The 18,476-nt window shown below is 34.3% G+C and overlaps 1 long non-coding RNA gene across 1 annotated transcript; it reads right to left on the bottom strand.

The window, feature by feature from the left end:
* Positions 1 to 306: 306 nt before the first annotated feature.
* On the bottom strand, positions 307 to 7,659 carry LOC115876492. The gene is made up of 3 exons (XR_004049157.1): positions 7,648 to 7,659; positions 5,111 to 5,113; positions 307 to 345 (listed from the first exon to the last, which is right to left on the bottom strand). It is a non-coding gene; the product is annotated as an uncharacterized LOC115876492 (long non-coding RNA).
* Between the last annotated feature and the right edge of the window lie 10,817 nt (positions 7,660 to 18,476).

The raw sequence follows: 18,476 nt of genomic DNA, 5'->3' as shown, positions 1-18,476 counted from the left end.
TCGGATGTATTTCAGGAAAATATTTTACCTTTTTTTTTTAATGGAACACCCTGTATAGGAGCCCTAGCAACTAAATGTTCGGACAAACAAAAATTTATTAAAAACCTTTATTTTCATTAACTGAATTATTTACATTTAAGAAATACCTTTAAAATATATTAAAATATAACATTTCTAATGAGTATTTAAGTAGTTTAGTTTCTATAAACATTAAAATAAACTGTAGGCCAATAAATAAACAAAAATATTGCACAATATCGTGACAACTAAATGTTCGGACACTTTAAAAAATAACTGTTCTAATATGGCGTTACATCGGCATGAACTTTTGCAACCACTGCATGTCTGTTTGGCATTGCTTTTATTAATGACTGACATACGCCAGCGTAAGAATTTTTACTTAATAATTAAAATTTTTAACTTAATAAATTAAATTTTTTCACTTAATATCATCGTCAAATGGGCCACGGTTTCTTGGGGATGTCTAGATAACATTAAGGTCCGGACTGTGCGAAGGCCATGAGGGGACCTTGATGTTCATGTCCCTAAACCATTTTTTAGTAGATTTAGCCATATGGCATGCCCCGCCATCCTGTTGAGATATAAAATTCATATCCTCGTAAAGGTCTCTCGTACTTGGCACAAAACTGTTTTTCAAAATTTCTTGATATTTTGACACATTAGTTGTGCCTTTCTACCACCTCATACCTTCCTAGACCCATTGCGGACATAAACTCTACAAGCATAATGTCTTTAGGAAATTCCACTGTCCATCTTTCATAAAGATCGTGCATGCGTGCAGATGTAATCCTTTAACTTGGAGTTTGCGATTAGAATTATCAGCGTCGGATTGGAACTTCTGATGTCACAAACTACAAAAATGACATTAAGGTAAAATATTTAATTATTTCCCAATCCGACGCTAATAATTCCAATCGCAAATGACAAGTGCACGAATTACATGTGCTCATTAGCCACCTTAATATCGATATAATTAACACCGCTAGAGTGTCTATTTGATAAAAATTACCTCAAAAGGACAGTGAAATTTACTAAGAGCATTATGATTTGAAGAAGTATGTCCAAAATAGGCCCAGAAAAGTATGAGGTGGTAGAAGGCATAATTGATGCAACAAAAAATCAAAAAATTTTGAAAAATATTCTGGTGTCAAGTGGGAAGGACAAAGGTCCTTGTAACCAATTGTTCTGGTAAAGATCAGGACAATAATTTTATATTTCAACAGGATGGCGGGGCATGCCATACAGCTGAAAATACTAAAAAATGATTTAGGAACATAAACATCAAGGTCCCCTAATGGCCTTCGCACAGTCCGGACCTTCATTTGTTCGAGCATTACGCATCCCGCGACAAAGTTTTGATGCTTTAATATGGTCGACTGTGCGGCTAGTGCGACACCGTTGCTGACGACCTTGAAAGAAAACTCGAAATTTGGCCCCCATATACTAACATAAACATTTCCAATGTTAAAAAATATAGACCAGTATATAATACAAATGTATATAAAACTTTATTGGAGGTATTACGCCATGGTAAATTCTTTAAAGTTACTCAATAATATTGTAGTTAAATTTAAAAAAGCAAACTTTCGAAAAGGTCTATTTGTAGATTACCAGACTATGGCTGGCGAAGGAAATCCGTCCTGTCAGCCGGAGACAAAACTACTTAGCTCCAGTTCTGCTGAATTCTATTATTGACATTTCCAAGTCTAACTTGGAATGCAAACAGCGCCAGACCAGCTAGCAGCTCGCTGTCTGCAGCGAAAGAATTAATAACGTTAGGTTAGAAAATTTGTTTTTGCGAACTCTGAGCACTGTTTCAAAGTGTTTTCTTTTGTCGATTTGGATATGAATGATACGTATTTTAATAAAACACGTTTTGATATGTTCTAAGTTTAATAAGAGTAATTTTATCTCTACATATATTTCGGCTTGTTAAGTCTTTTTCTAGAGTCTCTTAAAACTATCTTTTGACTATACTGTAACGATATACCGGGTGGTACATCGTCGCGTCGTTGGAAACATTGAAAAATTTTGAACTGTCCAGATATTGGCTCCCCTGTTAATTTTACAGGTATGCTAAATACACGTGCCAAATTTAAACAAATTTGGGCAAGCAGATTTTAAGTAATTTAAGAAAAATTGAACAGATAACAATGCAAAATCAGGCAATTATGTACCTAATACAGTTTATTGTTATAATTAGTTATGGAAAATAATCTCCATCAAATGTCCGGTCGAGCAACCCATTGTATATCAAATAGTAACACAATTAATGAAAACTCAATTAAGTTACTATATAGAGAAACAAAAGGCAGACGCTTAAATTAACTTGAACAGTTAGACATATTAAAATCAGTTAAAAATAACAATAATCATCAACAAGGATTTCTGAACACATTTTTGAAGTGGTGCATCTAGCTCATATGCTACCTCAGAATTAGAATTTAGAGTTAGCAACTCGCATTTTCATTGGAAGACACATATGACAGTGTCCGTCATATTTATTTCAAACCAATAATCAACGAGAATAATATTCGCATAAATTAATAAAATTACTGTAAATCTCTATAAATTTCTGTATTATTGATCCGGTAAACGATGAAGATAAACAATTGTGATTGATCAAAAGTTTATTTTAAGATGAAATTTTTGTCAACAACATTCTGATAATTCGAATAATGAATTGAACAAGACAAGTGACATCTGTCTAAAAAAGACAGGGATTTAGAGTAACAATTTGGTTATGAAAAATTTAGAATAACAATTTTGATTGTACAGAAGAAATCCTGGTTGCTTAACGATTAACATTAATTTAAAAATTAAAATACATCAACATGAATAATGAACAAAAATGTTAAACAAAAACAGACCAAAGACTATACAAAACAAATTGTTGGTTAGTAACAGTTAGTAATAGTCAGAGATGTAGTGGTATTTTGGTTTAATGGCCACAGCTATCCGGTCAGGTAATAGAATTATCGTTTTTTTAATAAAAATTAAAAAAAAAACATTATAAAATTATGCTTATTTTAAAGCTAGAACAAGGTGCTCGGTAGCGTAGAGGTACAGGCTCCCGTCTACCAATCTCAAGGTAGTGGGTTCGAATCCCACACCCGGCATTTCATCAGCCGACTATTTTTATTAAAATAAAAATAGTTTGGGTACCTAGGTCGACTCAGCCTTAAATGAGTACTTGGGATTCACAATCCTGGGGTAATAATAGGCGGTTGAAGCGTAGTGCTAGCCACATTACCTTCCTTGCATACAGAACGGCTCTAGTATGGCAAGCTGTACCTTGCTACTCCCAAGGCGTTAAACGCTATATACGGGAGCTATTATTATATATTATTAAAGCTAAAACAGTATACGGTTTTATATTAAGAAAAATACTATTATTTAGTTTCTTTTTTTTTCTTTTTCTTAAACCTTTAGAAATTTATATATATATTTTTTTCTCTTTTCTTGGGTATGAGTTTTTTTTCTAATAAGAAGAATTCTTCTATATAGACTGGTGGTAGCAAGGCGGCTGCGGCTTCAAGAATAAAGTGCCTGAGAAAGCCCACCATGATGAGGCGAAACGTCGCATAATAAAAAAAAAAGTTTCCATTTTCAATTAATAAAAAAAAAACCTATTATTTAGTTAGAGTTTTTACTTAATGCTTAACTCCTTACTCGGCTGTACTGTTTTTATTATGTTTACAGGTAGCAATAAACTGAAACACTAATTAGGTTATGGTTTTGGCTCCAATAACCAAGACCTTATCTGGTACTAATGATTAGTAGGGTCTTTAGGTTTAGAAGCTTAAATTATTAAACGAACTGACGTTAAATCGGGGTAAATTGGCAGAAGGATTTATCCAGAAATGGTTAATTAAATTATTAGGAAATACGTAAATTGAGTATGTGCTAATAAAAATATACTTTAAGAACATGTTTAGTTTAAAATTATTTATAAAAACTTCGACCTGGAAAATGTCGATTTCATTTGTGGCCTCTATTTTTAGCAGATAAACTTGGCCCAAAAAACTAATTATTTCTGAACTGAATTCAAAATGTCTACGCTGTCAAACGTAACGCGTTATTTAGGAACCATCAAACGGTCTTTCAACGACAGAGCTATGGTATCGTTCACACATCTGCAACAATGTTGCACAAATGTATTTACTTCTATCCGCAGATAAGTAAATTACATAGACAAATCTATAGATAAAGAAACGCTAGATTGGCAGTCATGTTTATTTGAAAAAGTTTATCAAAGAAGATCATATATAATTATTACATACAGGGTGTAAAAAATAGTGTACCTAACTAAAGTAGATGATACTAAAGATAAAAAAAGTTCCTATAAACATATGCCTTAACACTAGTTCGAAAAAGTAAAAAATCAGCGTTCGGCATTTACAGGTGCGGATTCACTATCCGAACGAACGAACGAATGTTCATTCGTTCGTTCGGTAGTAGTATGGACGGGACCGAATTTTAGAACCAAACGAAAACACCTTAACCCATTCGTTTGCGAACGCCTTTAATGTACCGACTCGAAACGGATGGCCGAGCGAACGAACAAACGAACGACCGCATGCGTTCGGTCCACCGTCCAAATGTACCGAATTCCATTCGTTCGCTCGCCCGTTCGCTCGTTCGTTCGGATAATGAATATGCACCTTAACGTTTTACGTAAAACTGGCTAGATATTTTTACAGAAATGAAGAAGGAAATTAAAGATAAAATATTATACTATATCCGTATGGTAGCACATTTTTAGACAACTTCTTTATCGTTAATATTTTGATGGTCAAACATCAACAATATATTCCTTATGTTTGGAATAAATTTTCTCGAAAATAAAGACATAATTTAAAATTCCGTTACAATACGGAAATAGATTGAAGTTTTTTTATTACAGTGATATATAATTTATATGGTTTTGTAACAAATTGTTAGCTATTTTATGGCAAATGCTGAAGCTCTCCAAGCCTTAATCAAAGCACGTGTGTTTGGAATTTTGGATGTGGTTTAACACGACAGGATCGGGCTAAGCCCTAGGCAGATTTCTAAAATAAAATATATATTACTTTTGTCCACACACCCGCTTTACCTGACTCCTAGAATTAGAATTTAGAATAAGTGGGAGGGGGTTAATCTATGCGACCTTAGAGATCTATTGTGTCCCCCTTTCTTGAGTTATAACTCATCATACAGTCCCAGGACTTCCTACGGAGACCCGTGTCCTTCACAGTCGAGGAGCTACGACCCAGGCCGGGTAGACGAAACGGTAGCTTGTGTCGCCTGTTGGGTTTAGAGGTAGAAGGTAGGCTCCCGACCCTTGGAGGAGGTGGTAACTTGTATGCCACTTGCGGAGGATGGTCTCACGCAAGTGTCAGCCACCTCTCCTGTAGTTCTCTTTGGGTTTGGCCCCTTGGAACTTTCATTGTTACTGTTCCCAGTGTCGCTAGGGGGTTTCCCCACAGCTTCACCGGTGATGTTTTTATTACTATTATTACCAGATCGCATAGTGTTCCCATGAGTCGCTAGGGACAGTCGGTCCACTTCTACAGAGCCCCGCATGTAGAAGTAAGGGGTAAAATACAATAGGGTGCCCCCCGATGCCCCAAGGTTGAGGCTGTCCGTAGCCCCGCCCGGTATCGTTATATGTCTTGGTGCAATTCCCTGGCCACAACACTACAGTCAGGGACAAGACGGTGAGTGAGATGCTTCTTAGACCAAGCTAAGTGCTAGGGGGGATTCCCCCCAGCACCTGACCAAGAGCTTCCCCACCAACGACAAGATCTTGCATCTCCTAGGGGAAGCACCTGACCCCTAAGAGCGACCAGAACAGTACATCGTAATAGACTAGCCTCTACTAGTCTCACCCTTGGGGCACCAGTAGTAGTTATAACTCAAGAAAAGGGGATACAATAGATCTTTAATGTCGCGGTAAATTCTACATACATTTCTATAATTTCCGGTCTTGATCTCTAGCAAATGAAGTCTGATAGGTAATTCGTTATTTGTTTATTGCTTGTTAATATCGAAATTTCAATGATTTTCTAATAAACTACACACACTAAATAAAAGTATAAACGAAGCACGCCCACAAGTTTCCAATTCAATTTAGATTTTTGGCACCCGATCAAAATTTCCGGTTATAACTGCTTTGTTTTCCTTCGATAGTCGGCTCATCATCTGGGTTGCTCTACTTGTTTTCTTAACCCAAGTGACAACAGTGTAATTAATGAGTGTAGATGTCGCATGTTCTCGTAAAAGTGTAGCTGGAGGAACAATGTTTTTACTATTTTGTTGTAAATTTATGCCAGAAAGCAATTTTAATTTTTGAATAAAGAGACATTTGTTTTATAGTCAAGAATGCATTATATTTTTAGAAACCGACTAAAAAAGGCAAATAAAATAAAAAATAATATACAGGGTATTCCGTTAAAAAAAAGTTTAGTTCATATTTCAAGAGTAGCAGCTCCCAACACAAAAAAAAAACTAGTCACGCTACTAAATTCTATGTGAATAGCTATTTGATTCATTTTCCACGTTTTCGATAAATTATAAGAAAACCGAGAAAAATGCAACGATTTCGAATTCGCCCTGTATTTCAGTAACTAAAAGGACTAGGACAAATTTGTGTGTAGCATCTTAAGTTCCAAAAAAAAGTAGCATAGTGTCATAAACGAGATACCCTGCAAAACGCACGAAAATGAGACACCCTGTACAGCCGTTAATAATGGAAAATGTTATCGCAAACATCCATTAATGGATTAAGTTTACTAACCTGGTGTTACATCTAAATATATAAAACTGAAAAGTGATTTACTTTTATCACTAAGAACAAACACAATATAAAAAAGAAGTTTTAAAATATACAAAATTTTTGGTTCGACTTTTTTGCTTGGACTTTAGTCCTTATTTCGGAAATACGTACTGTGTCTGTGTGGCGTAACAGGTTCAAAAATCTCTCGATTTCTAAATTTAAACGAAACGCCGCGAGAAATCGTCTGCCTGCGTCACCCACGTCCAAATCATTGACTGGACCTTTTGCCAACACGCCGACGAGGTTGAATTCGAGGACAGCACAAACCAAAGTTACACGTAGGTTTGTCACAGTGGTGTTACTGATCGTTTAGAAATATTGCATTTATTTGTAGTCTGGGGGGGGGAGTCTATTTTTTTGCAAATCCTTCAACGGTCTATGACACTCTGAAGAAGTCTTTCAAAACTTACGACCGAGAAAAATCAATGATTTTCCTTTATTTAAGTAAAAACAAACAAACTATCGGAATTGGACAATCCAATCCAATTCGGATTGTTTTAACAGGACACTGTCTCCTCAATGAACACCTCAGTAGATTGGAGAAAATGGGGAAACAGGACTCTCATTACTGAGTGAGCCGAGGCGACAACCATTCGTGCCAAAAATCTTTGGTAAAGTGATATCGGAGATGGAGAACTAACCTCTATAAAACCGTCTCAGATTTTATGACAATAGGAGAAAGAAAGACATCAATACGTTTTCAAAAATTGTCGCACAGGAAAAACTTAATTGATTCGCTATAATTAAACAAGACAGAAAGTGACCAAAGTATTTCAATAATATAATCAACATTGTGTAGGCTAGACCCCGGCACTCTTATTTTTCATACCTGTTTTCCTCATTAGTTATTTATTTCCTCATCACTCTTTTTCTATAATTCTCTAGCTTCTGCTCTTTCTGCACCTTCTGGAAGTTATGTGAATTATTCTCTCACTCAATCAGATTATCTGGTTATATCACTTTTTGACGACATTTTGGTATTCTTTGAAGCACAAATTCGAAGGAACAAAAGAAAGATTAAAAATATCCTCTTCACACACACATGCCAAAAGTATACCTACAAATATTTTTGAAATATATCATCTAAAAAAAATCAATAAAAGACTTCAGTAAAATCAGTTATCGCAATAAGGTTTAAGGTTGTTAATCAATATTAGTTAGTTATAGAGATTACACATTAGTTAGTTATAGAGATGAGCAACAAATCGCAAACTGCGATTCAATCGTAGCGATTTTAGAATCGGAATCGCAACCTGCGATTGGGTCTTATAGGAAACTGCGATTGCGATTTTCTCTACTTGCAAGTTTAAATTTAGGCAACCACATTACTATAGTTGCGATTTCCGATTTTGTTGCGATTTGCGATTTGCGATTTTGTTGGAATTGTGATTTTGTAAACTAGAACCGTGATAATCCTCTATCTGCGAGTTTGAATTTATAAGAGTTGCGATTTGCGATTTTGTTGCGAATGTAATTTTGTGGTCCATCGAAGCATTTTATAGTAAACTACGTTAAATTTACTCTCTGGTTTTATTTATTTATAGAGAAAGTATTATTTTTCTAGGACCAAGATCATAATATACCGTGTTTCTGAGTGAGTAAATTAGGCTTGATTGACGTATTCAATTCGTTTCGATCACTTCCTGTTTCACGGAAAATGGCTACAACTTTTGATTTTTAAATGGCACCCTCGGTATTTTTTTATTTTATTCGATAGAAAATCACATTCTGAATAGAATTAGTACAATATTTAATTATTAAACTTGTTGTTACAGCGATTTAAAAATCGCAATCGCAGTTTTGCTCATCTCAAGTTAGTTCTATCGTATGAGGAAAAGACGACTAAGAAATGATAATCGACAATAATTTTGAAAAGGTCAATAACTATCAGTCATTTACTAACAATTGACATAAAACTTAAAATATTGTTTTTTCTCATGCTGACATAAATGTGACAAAATTTTATCCAGTTTGTATGTTAATGGAAATTCTTGCTTTGCTTTATCATCACCATTACAAATGATTAATTCAACGCGAACGAAGTCGCTGGTATACGCTAGTAATCTATAAATAAATAACATTTGTTATAACGACTTTTAACTCAATCGATAACTATGCAGACAGATAAATAATCATCGACAAAAGCAAGACAAGTGTACGTCTATTGACGTCATTGATACACATGCCGCCAACATATTAGCTCCATACTAATTCTCTAAACATATTCTGACGATTCGACAGCTCGATTATCTAATAAAACATAAAATCCCGTTTAAATCGGCTCACTAACATCGAACTGGTTTCTATCGATTTAAAGGTCGGCGTGGACGTAGATTTTTGCTGGTAGTTTTGGAGTGAAATGCTAAAGGATAACAGAAATATCCGTAAAAGCTTCACTGGTCGATTAGCTACTTACCGTTTCCCAGAGGAAACATCTTATTATATCTACACCATATTTTTTTTTCTGCTAGTATAATTTAACGTAGTAACCAAACGAAAAAAAAAATAAAAAAAGTGACTTCCACGCTTAATTTCAACGTCAAAAATCGCGTACTAAACGTTTAATTAATATCCGATATACTAGTACTATTTGTTACTTTAAACGCCTCATAGAAGTAGATATTCTTGGAGTGGACTTCGATTATTGTTTACTGTAAAAAAAATATCGTTCATTTTTAATTATACTAATAATTTTGCAGAAACTGCGGGGTATAATTGTGCCCTAAAAGTAGCTGAATTTATTTCTAGGACTCTTCTACATCACAAGAACATTTCTAGTCTCTTTTGTGCCGTATTTTTACACACACACACACAGGTTCGTACAGACGTTGCATTTGAAAGTTCGCTTTTCCAAAACGGTTCTTTGTTCGCCGGCAAGTTTTATATGTCGAAATATTTACAAAGGACTCGCGTTCGGAAAATCGAAGCCACTTTCCCGGTTTATCGCTTTGACTTTTCAACTATTTCCGATATTTTCGTTAGGTTTTTAAATATTTTGAGTGCTTGACAAGTTAATACGTCTGTCTAAATGGAAAGTCTATAAAGAAAAAGGAAAGTTTCCATTGAAGACATTGAAACTATATCATCATCATCATCATTTTCAGCTTATTCAACCATTTCCAATTATGGTGTAGCCTCCTTTACATACTCTCTTTGTAGTTGGGCCCATTGGTGTCTCTTGTTGGCTATACAGGTCCAAGTTCTTCTTCTTCTAGTGCGAATCCATCTTAATGAATGTTTGCGATAACATTTTCCATCGCTTCTCTATTCCTGGCGGTGTTTATTAACGACTGTACATCGTCTCTAACAATCCTCAGCCAGGACATTTTCTTCCTTCCAATACCCCTCCGGCCTTCGATCTTGCCTTCGATTAACAGATGCAAGAATTGATATTTGGGGTTTTGGATTATTGTAGCATTTTTTATTCCCTTTAATAAAATTGAATTTAAAATCTATTTTTATTTAAATTTCTTAGTATTGGCGCCATCTATTTGCTAGATGCCAAAGATACCAAACTTCATTTAGTACAGTTCACTTGTCTTGTTTATTAGCGCCATCTATTCGCTATATGCCAAACTTCCTTAATTGCATTTCACTTGTCCAAATCTCACTTCGCTGTGGATTGCGATTTTCTGTTCTAATGATTTCAATCATATGATATCACTTTTTTCTCTCTCATTTGGTCTGTGGTGAAAAGAAAAGGTTAGCTAGGGTTCTGAAACTGAGAAGAAGGCCTTTTCTTTCTGGGAATTTGGATCTGAAGAGGACGCGTGTTTCGGCGTCCGACAAATTTTCCAGTGAAAAGCACTCTGCATCCACTTTTCGATTTCGATTGCATGGGTATCCGATTTGGAAATTTGAAAACCTTGTAAAGTATGCAATCCAGAGTATAGATCGTATTTGTTTGGTTTCTTCTTGGAATGATCACCGTAAGTTTATCCGCCATTTTATATAGCCCTATCTAACTAAATTCTATTTCAGTTATTTCCGTTTTTTATTTCGTTTATTTGAGTATTTAATTACTGGTTTGGATCGGCATATGGTTTGAATATATTTATGTAAAGCTGATTTTCAGACCGTAAGTTGTTTTTTTATTGAGTATCTGTCCTGAGAACTATTTTTTATTTATAGAGTAACTACCACATGGTACTCAGTAACTACCACATGGTACTCAGTAACTACCACATGGTACTCAGTAATTACCACATGGTATGCAGTAATAATGCCGTAATTATTGTATGTTTCACCCACTTTCATTTTGTGTGGACCTATGCAGACCTTAAGTCAGTGTTCCTGACATTACAATCGTTCTTTTGGCTGATATCGAAGACTTCTTCTGCCATAGTCATCTGCATCCACTTCTGTTAGTCTGGAGAATACCTAACTACCTGTTTACATCATAAGAAACTATATACAGATAAGTCTCTCTTAAGTTTGGTACACAAAGTACACTTTTATTTTATAATTTTTGAGACAACAGATTTAATAACCTGGTAAATTATCACTATTTATCCCACATATTGTAGTCAAAATTATTTTTTTATTTAACGTTATAAGTTATAATTTGATTCGTACAGTACACTCTTACTTAGCTATGATATTTTATATGAAAATTATTAACACGTATTCATTTTAAAGGTTTTTGTACACGACATGTTTCGAAACATCATCGTATTGAGACATACATAAATTTCACCTGTTTTTATTAAGTAGCTTACTTAGTTCAAAGAATACAGTTACTAAATTCAAATCTATTTAAAATAACTTGCGGTTTTATTGGGATCACTGTGACTAATTGATGATACTTGTGTTCGTTTTCAATAAATGTTTAATGTAGGATAGTTATTTCTGACTTTTATTCCTGATGAACATAATAGACCCTTAATGCTGTTGATTACTTTATTTTAGCTATGTTGTGATATCGTATTTTTCTTTTTGGTTTCTTACTTTACCACTCTCATAAACAAAGTAAGTGGCGCCCTTTTCACTGTCTTTGACCATACCTATTTGAATTCTTAACGTCAATATTAAAATCTCTGCAGCCTATATATATTATCATTTTTTTATTTTAATATTTAACATCATTAGAAAGTCACTGTGAGTCAGAAGCCTTACCTACGAACCCAGCTTTCCTCTAACCCTGAGCAACGGATTCTTTTTTCATTCTATTTGGGTAACGACAGAAAAGTCGTCACATTATGTGCCTCAGGTATGCGGTTTTTTTCTTCTTAATCAAACAATTCGCGCTGTTTGTTGACACATCTCAACCTAGCCGTCCAAGGTATCTTCAGAATTCTGCGATATAGCCACATCTCGAAAGCCTCTAGTTTATTAATGGCAGCTGCTTTCAATGTCCAACCTTCCATACCATAAAGGAGCACCGACCACACGTAACACTTTACGAATCTTAATCTGAAGTTAAGATCAAAATCAGAACAGACAAGTACTTTTCGGAACCTCAAGAATGCCTGCCGAGCTTGTTCGATGCGACAATTAATTTCCTTGTCTGATGTCCAATCTTCGGAGAGCCAGATGCCCAAGTACTTAAATTTATCTAACCTTTCTATGGGCCTTGTTTATATCTGGAATTCTGGATATTATCATAAATTTAGTTTTCTTGTTTATGTTCAAACCCATTGCTTTACTCTGTTCTCCTACCTTGTTGACCAGTTGTTGTAGCGTGTATATTATCTGCAATCAAGACCGTATCGTTAGGCCTAAGTTATTCCTGCTAATTTCCTAATATCATGGTCACATCCCAGGTTCGGTCTTCCTCTAGGTCTCTTAATTCCTCAAGGAGACCATGCTGTAATTTTTGTGGTCCATCTGTTGTCTGTTTTTCTTGCCAGGTGTCTTGCCCATTGCCATTTGAAAGCTTTGACTATGTGGATGACATCTATACCCTGGGTCTTTTGTCATACTCTGTAGCGATTAAAGAAAAATTATTCAGTGTAGTCGTTAAAGGTTATTTTTTTTTCAAGAATGTCAATGATTAACTTTTGTAAAGAGCTAATAATAAATTAGAACAAAGTAATTCTAAAGATAAAACACTTCCACTACAGAGGACGGGTATTTATGACATTTCATGTAAAGATTGCAGTCAAAAATAATGTTAAAAAACGAAAAGATCAATATTAACTAGATTTAGAGAACATATGGCTATGGTATATATCGTATAGCAGTTAAATTATGCCTTTTCAACATATTTTTGATAAAGACTTTTGCCATAGGTGTTGTAACGTATGGTCCTAAAGTTTTGGGAAAAAATTCAGAATCTGACAACTCTTATAAAAATAGTTTTATATTTTTATCATATTTTTAAACAACCTATCTCGGAATTCTCTCTAGCTGGGTCTCTGTATATTTTGGAGCTTTCCTCCTTTTTCGGAAGACAATATTGTTACTTGATAGGGTTCTAAACACCGTACTCTTTCCAATATTAAATCTCCTGGCCAGTTTTCGCTGTGAGATCCAAATTTTGTGTTTTGCTGCTTCAATTAGTCTACCTTCTCTTATTTGATTCAAAACCCGCGGCCGACCGGATTTAGGCAAATTTACACATGGTATCCCTTCTTCACATTCTTTGATTGAGCGATAAATTGTCGATTTGCTAATGTATTGATCCCGATAAATGACGACAATATCTCGATACGCCATTCGCCCAACAAGATTATAAACTCCTCGACGACGATCAATTTTATAAGACATTTTAAGAAGCAGAATCCAAAATATTTTGCTTTGTTTATTTAAGTGACATGACTGATGACATTTCATTACCATGACTACTTCATTAAATGCATTTTATTACTTAACCAAACCAGATGAAAATTTTCCCAAAACTTTAGGACCATACGTTAATGGTAAATAGTATACGTTTTGACTGACAGATAAAACGGGAAGTGCAGACAGTGCTTAATAAATTAATTTGTCATTAAAAACATTCCATTAGTTTCCATTTTTTTTCAAAATTTACTCCAATTAAGAGCCAAAACAGAAAAAAACGTTTGTCCTCGTCACAAAAAAATAGTAATTCGTCCTAAAAATAATTTTTCGAAAAACAACACTTCGTGATTAGAATACAACAGTGATTAATAGATTCATTACAACCAGCACAATATCCCCGTATTTACACCAGTACAAATGGAAGCATATCGCTATAAAATTTTCATGTTTTTTCCATTTCGTTTTTCTATGTTTCGAACCCTAATTGACATAAACTTTGGCATTCACGAATTTGTTTATCAATCGGTAACAAAAGCTGCGATTTAACCCATTTAATTTTGTTTTTCAATAAAAAAACCGCCTAAAAACGCAAAAAAAAATGTTTTTCAAATAGTTCGATATGCATATTTTTATGCTGGAACATTCTGTAAAACGACGAATGAAAATTTTAAATTTTTGCTTTATTCAGAAACATGAATTTTGTTTATATTGCTTTTTTTCCTTAACTTGAATTGAAAAATCATAAATGAAAATAAAAAAATACAACTTAATGACACTACACTGATAAAAAAGATAGACTTGAACTAAAGTCGTCATCGTTCTTGGAAAAAAAAATAGTGACAAGAGAATTTATTTTAGCGTAAAAAAAAATATTTTGCCTGAAGAAAAACTCTCTTAACTCAAGAAAACTGGTTCTCTTGAAAAATTCGAAAATTTCTCTTGAATCTATTTTCATTCAACCAAGTGCAAGTTACTTTGTTTTAAGATAATAAGAAAAATACGCTAGGAAGTACTTCGTTCAAGAAACATGGCCATTTTTCCAATAGCTAAATACTCTTTTGATGAAAAATAATAACGACACGCAAAGATGACGAAGGACGGTATATACAATCAGTCGTACGTCGCATTTCATTTGGTCGCACATCATAGTACGCACGGGTTTTGTTGCTTGGAATTTTCCACTTGGAATTTTGCATAATCTGCTTTTTAAACGCATATCGTATATCAAATTAGTGATCGTTATTAACATGCATTTGTCATTTTTTATGGACAAATTTTAGGATATATGGATTCTTTAAAGGAGTTTCTGAAAAAAATGTAAATTAGAGCATTTATTTGCTATATTTGAAGGTAAGAGACATTTACCTAATGCGCCTGTTTAGATAATGCATGCGTGACTATAGATAGAATAAGAATATAGGTATCGATTTTTTTATGCAAATAATTACAAAAATTTTAGAATTTTGCGAAATTTGCTAAATATGACTAAAAAATATGTAACATGTTATATAACTTTGCTATATAGCAGTGTTATATAGCAAGTGTGGACCGTCCTTAAGAAACATCCTAACAAAGACAAGACCGGAATCACTAATACAAGAGAAATAGTGCATCTACCCAGTACCTTGTAGGCCTCTACCATGTACTCTAAATATACGACTTGAGGAGCACAAAAACATGTGCAAAAAGGTGAAACTATGAAGTCAGGTATTGGGGACCAGGTTTGGTCTAAACAGCATAATATAAAGTGGTCAAAATCTCGGGTTATCCACAGAGAATGTCCCTGGAAAAAGCGTAAATTTAAAGAAGCCATTTTTATTGCAAACAATAAGGAAATATCTACGATATAGCAACCACTAACTGCACCCAACTTCTTCACGAGTGAATGCCTGGCTGTAGCACCGTATGATCGAAAAAAAACGGCGTCCAGTTGGCTTAGAAATGACGATCGATAACAGTTCCCACAGGGCCGGATCTACCTAAGGGCTGTTTGGGCTGCAGCCCAGGGCCCCGAGGTTACAAGGGGCCCCCAGACCCCGCTAAAAACAATAGACCCATAGGTGGGAACTGATGAATTGTGAAATAAAATTAAAATTCACGTTAAAAAGTTTAAGCCAGACCAGGTGGCCTTGTCACTATGATGCTGTGAAAGCCTTAAAAAGTAATTATGATGACATTATGAAAATTTTCGAAAGTTTCAGCGAAAATGAGGTTGAGAAAGTTGATTTCCGGAAAGAGGCACGAAATTTATTCAATAAAATGGCGAAACTCGAGACTGCAATTTTGATTATCTTTTGGGAAGAAGTTTTGGAGAGATTTCATTTATTTAATAAAAAAAATACGCCTGGTTTAGACATTTGTGAAGGCAACAAGTTAATTCTGTCATTAAAAGGCTTTGTGAACAACATACGACACCAATCATATCAAAAACTAAAGGAATACGAAGAGAAAGCTAAAAAATTAAGTACTAATGTGGGAATAGACTACAATGACATAAACAAGAGACGCCTTACTCCAAAATTTTCAAATCAGTCTACAGGCTACTAGCTGTGAAGCAGAACGCTCCTTCTCCAAGATGTCCTATGTAGAAAATAAATATAGGACAACAATGTCGAACCATCGACTAAATAATTTATCACTTCTTTCCATAAATTGTGATCTAACAAAAGACTTGCAATGTGATGACCAAATAACTGTCAATTTCTGTCAATTGACTGCAACCTATCAATTTCTTTTACATTTATAATAAATAAATAAAATTGTTTTATTGTTTTTTTTATATCCTTATATTATAACATCACTATTTCGGTTTCTCTCTCACCCAAAGGTTGCCTGAAAGAGATTGCTACCACAGCAATAAGGTCGCCTTTTGTACAACTAATACTTGCGTAGATTTAAGTAACATTTATGGTTTTTTGTGCAATAAAGAATATATAAAAATAATATATCATTATAGAAACAGTTTTTTGACATGGCTATTAGTTGAGTACTAGGTAGGCCTCTAAGTAGTTTCAGCCCAGGGCCCTACAAATTCACGATCCGCTCCTGAGTTCCCATATAATTTTACATATAAAATGACAGCGATCTTCATTTCATAGCCATCGCTGACGCCGTTTTTATTCGATCATACGGTATAAAAGCTCAGTTGTTTTAGGAATTAAATTAATTTACACTTTGTGGTAATAGAAATCGTGTTATTAAATAGAAATATTTATTTATATAATTTAGTTTTAGTCAAATTTTACGATAACTTTTCTATAATTCTTTTTTGATAAAAAAAAGTTAGCAACAATAGCAGATCCCTAGCACCGATTAACTGTTAATTTTAGCTTTATAAAATTGTTAGAGAGTGGGCTCGATGCCAAGAACATACGCTACTCTATTATATAAAGAATACACACACATACATAATCTTAATTCGTTTCTATTCTAAGAATAGTTAACTCACGCACAGTTCATAGATTTAATTACCCATCGTGCTTGATAAGAAAAGCTCAAAAGCTTCTAAAATTATTTTTAGATACTTTTCAGACGCAATTTCCTTGATATTCTTCGATATCTTCAAGTAGGGCTATCTTGAAATAGACAATCAATAGTTTTATGTTGTAAAAAACGTCTATACCTCTGTGGCGAATTCATCTCTCCAAAAAATCCTATTATATATAAAAATATTGTGATTTTGTTGTCCCATAGATGGTTGAAGGTCCCATATATCTTTTGATTCTTGAGATTTTAATGGATCTGGTAGCTTTGGTAAGATTTTCTTTGACATTCCATTCGTTAGAAAAAAACTTTACATGCCTTTCGTTTAGATTCCAGTTTTTTCGATGGCAAGTGTCCAGCCTTTATTTGAGAAGAAATGTTAAATTATTGATTGTGTGCCTTCACAATGAGGTAAATTAATACCTTCGTAAATTTTTCAAGTTTTTTTTAACAGACAGGCAGAAAAACTTAATATGCAAATTTCCACAAATAAGACCAAATGCATGACCATTACAAAGGAGCCTCTACGGTGCAAATTGGTAATAAAAAAGAAAACTATTGATCAGATAATGTCATTCGAATACCTCGAATGCAAAATTACAAGCTCAGGATTCCTGGAAGAAGAAGTAAGGAAACAAGCCAATAAAGCTGCCGCAATATCAGGACATCTTAAATATCCCATATGGAAAAACAAACATTTGAGTACAGAATGTAAGTCAAGAATATACAAAACCTGCATACGACCAGTGATGACATATGGTGCGGAAACCAGAGCTGAAACATCAGTAACAAAGAGAATCCTACGAACTACTGAAATGAAGACCTTAAGAATGATAACTGGATACACATTGAGGGACAGACAGAGAAATGTAGACATAAGAGAAAAGTGCCAAACAAACGACGTTGTCAGATGGATAAGGCAGAGAAGAAGAGAATGGAACTAGCATGTCAATAGAATGGGCCGCGACAGAATGGCCATAATAATTCGTAACAACGTACCCCATGGCAGAAGACCTACTGGACGACCACCTAAACGTTGGCAAGACAGTTGGCAGTCAACCTCGCAAGAGTTGCTTAGACAAGGAGGAAACCGGAACTAAACATGCGATACGCCTTCTGAAAGAGAGTGAAGAAAATGAGTATATTCTATATCAGGGTTTAAAAAAAATCTCAGAATATTATCCAATACAATAATTTCAAAGCCACGTAATTTTGTGGTTAAATCCAAAGTTCAATCTAAAAAAAACAAATCTCATGAATCAAATAGTTTATAACACGTTCAAGTCCGGTTTATGAGAAAGTTATTCACTCGATTCATTACATTTTGGCAACTTGACGGTTCTCAGTTTATATAACTGGTCTCTCGTATCCATTTGCTCCAGAAGGATTTTCATTTCATAGTTAAAAATAGTATTTTTAGACATCGTTC

This window comes from Sitophilus oryzae, unplaced genomic scaffold, assembly GCF_002938485.1.
Source record: "Sitophilus oryzae breed Bouriz unplaced genomic scaffold, Soryzae_2.0 scaffold_1436_pilon_pilon, whole genome shotgun sequence".
Taxonomy (NCBI): Eukaryota; Metazoa; Arthropoda; class Insecta; order Coleoptera; family Curculionidae; genus Sitophilus; species Sitophilus oryzae.
Note: the sequence above shows the minus strand (reverse complement) of the source record. Positions and strands in the feature narration are given on the sequence as shown.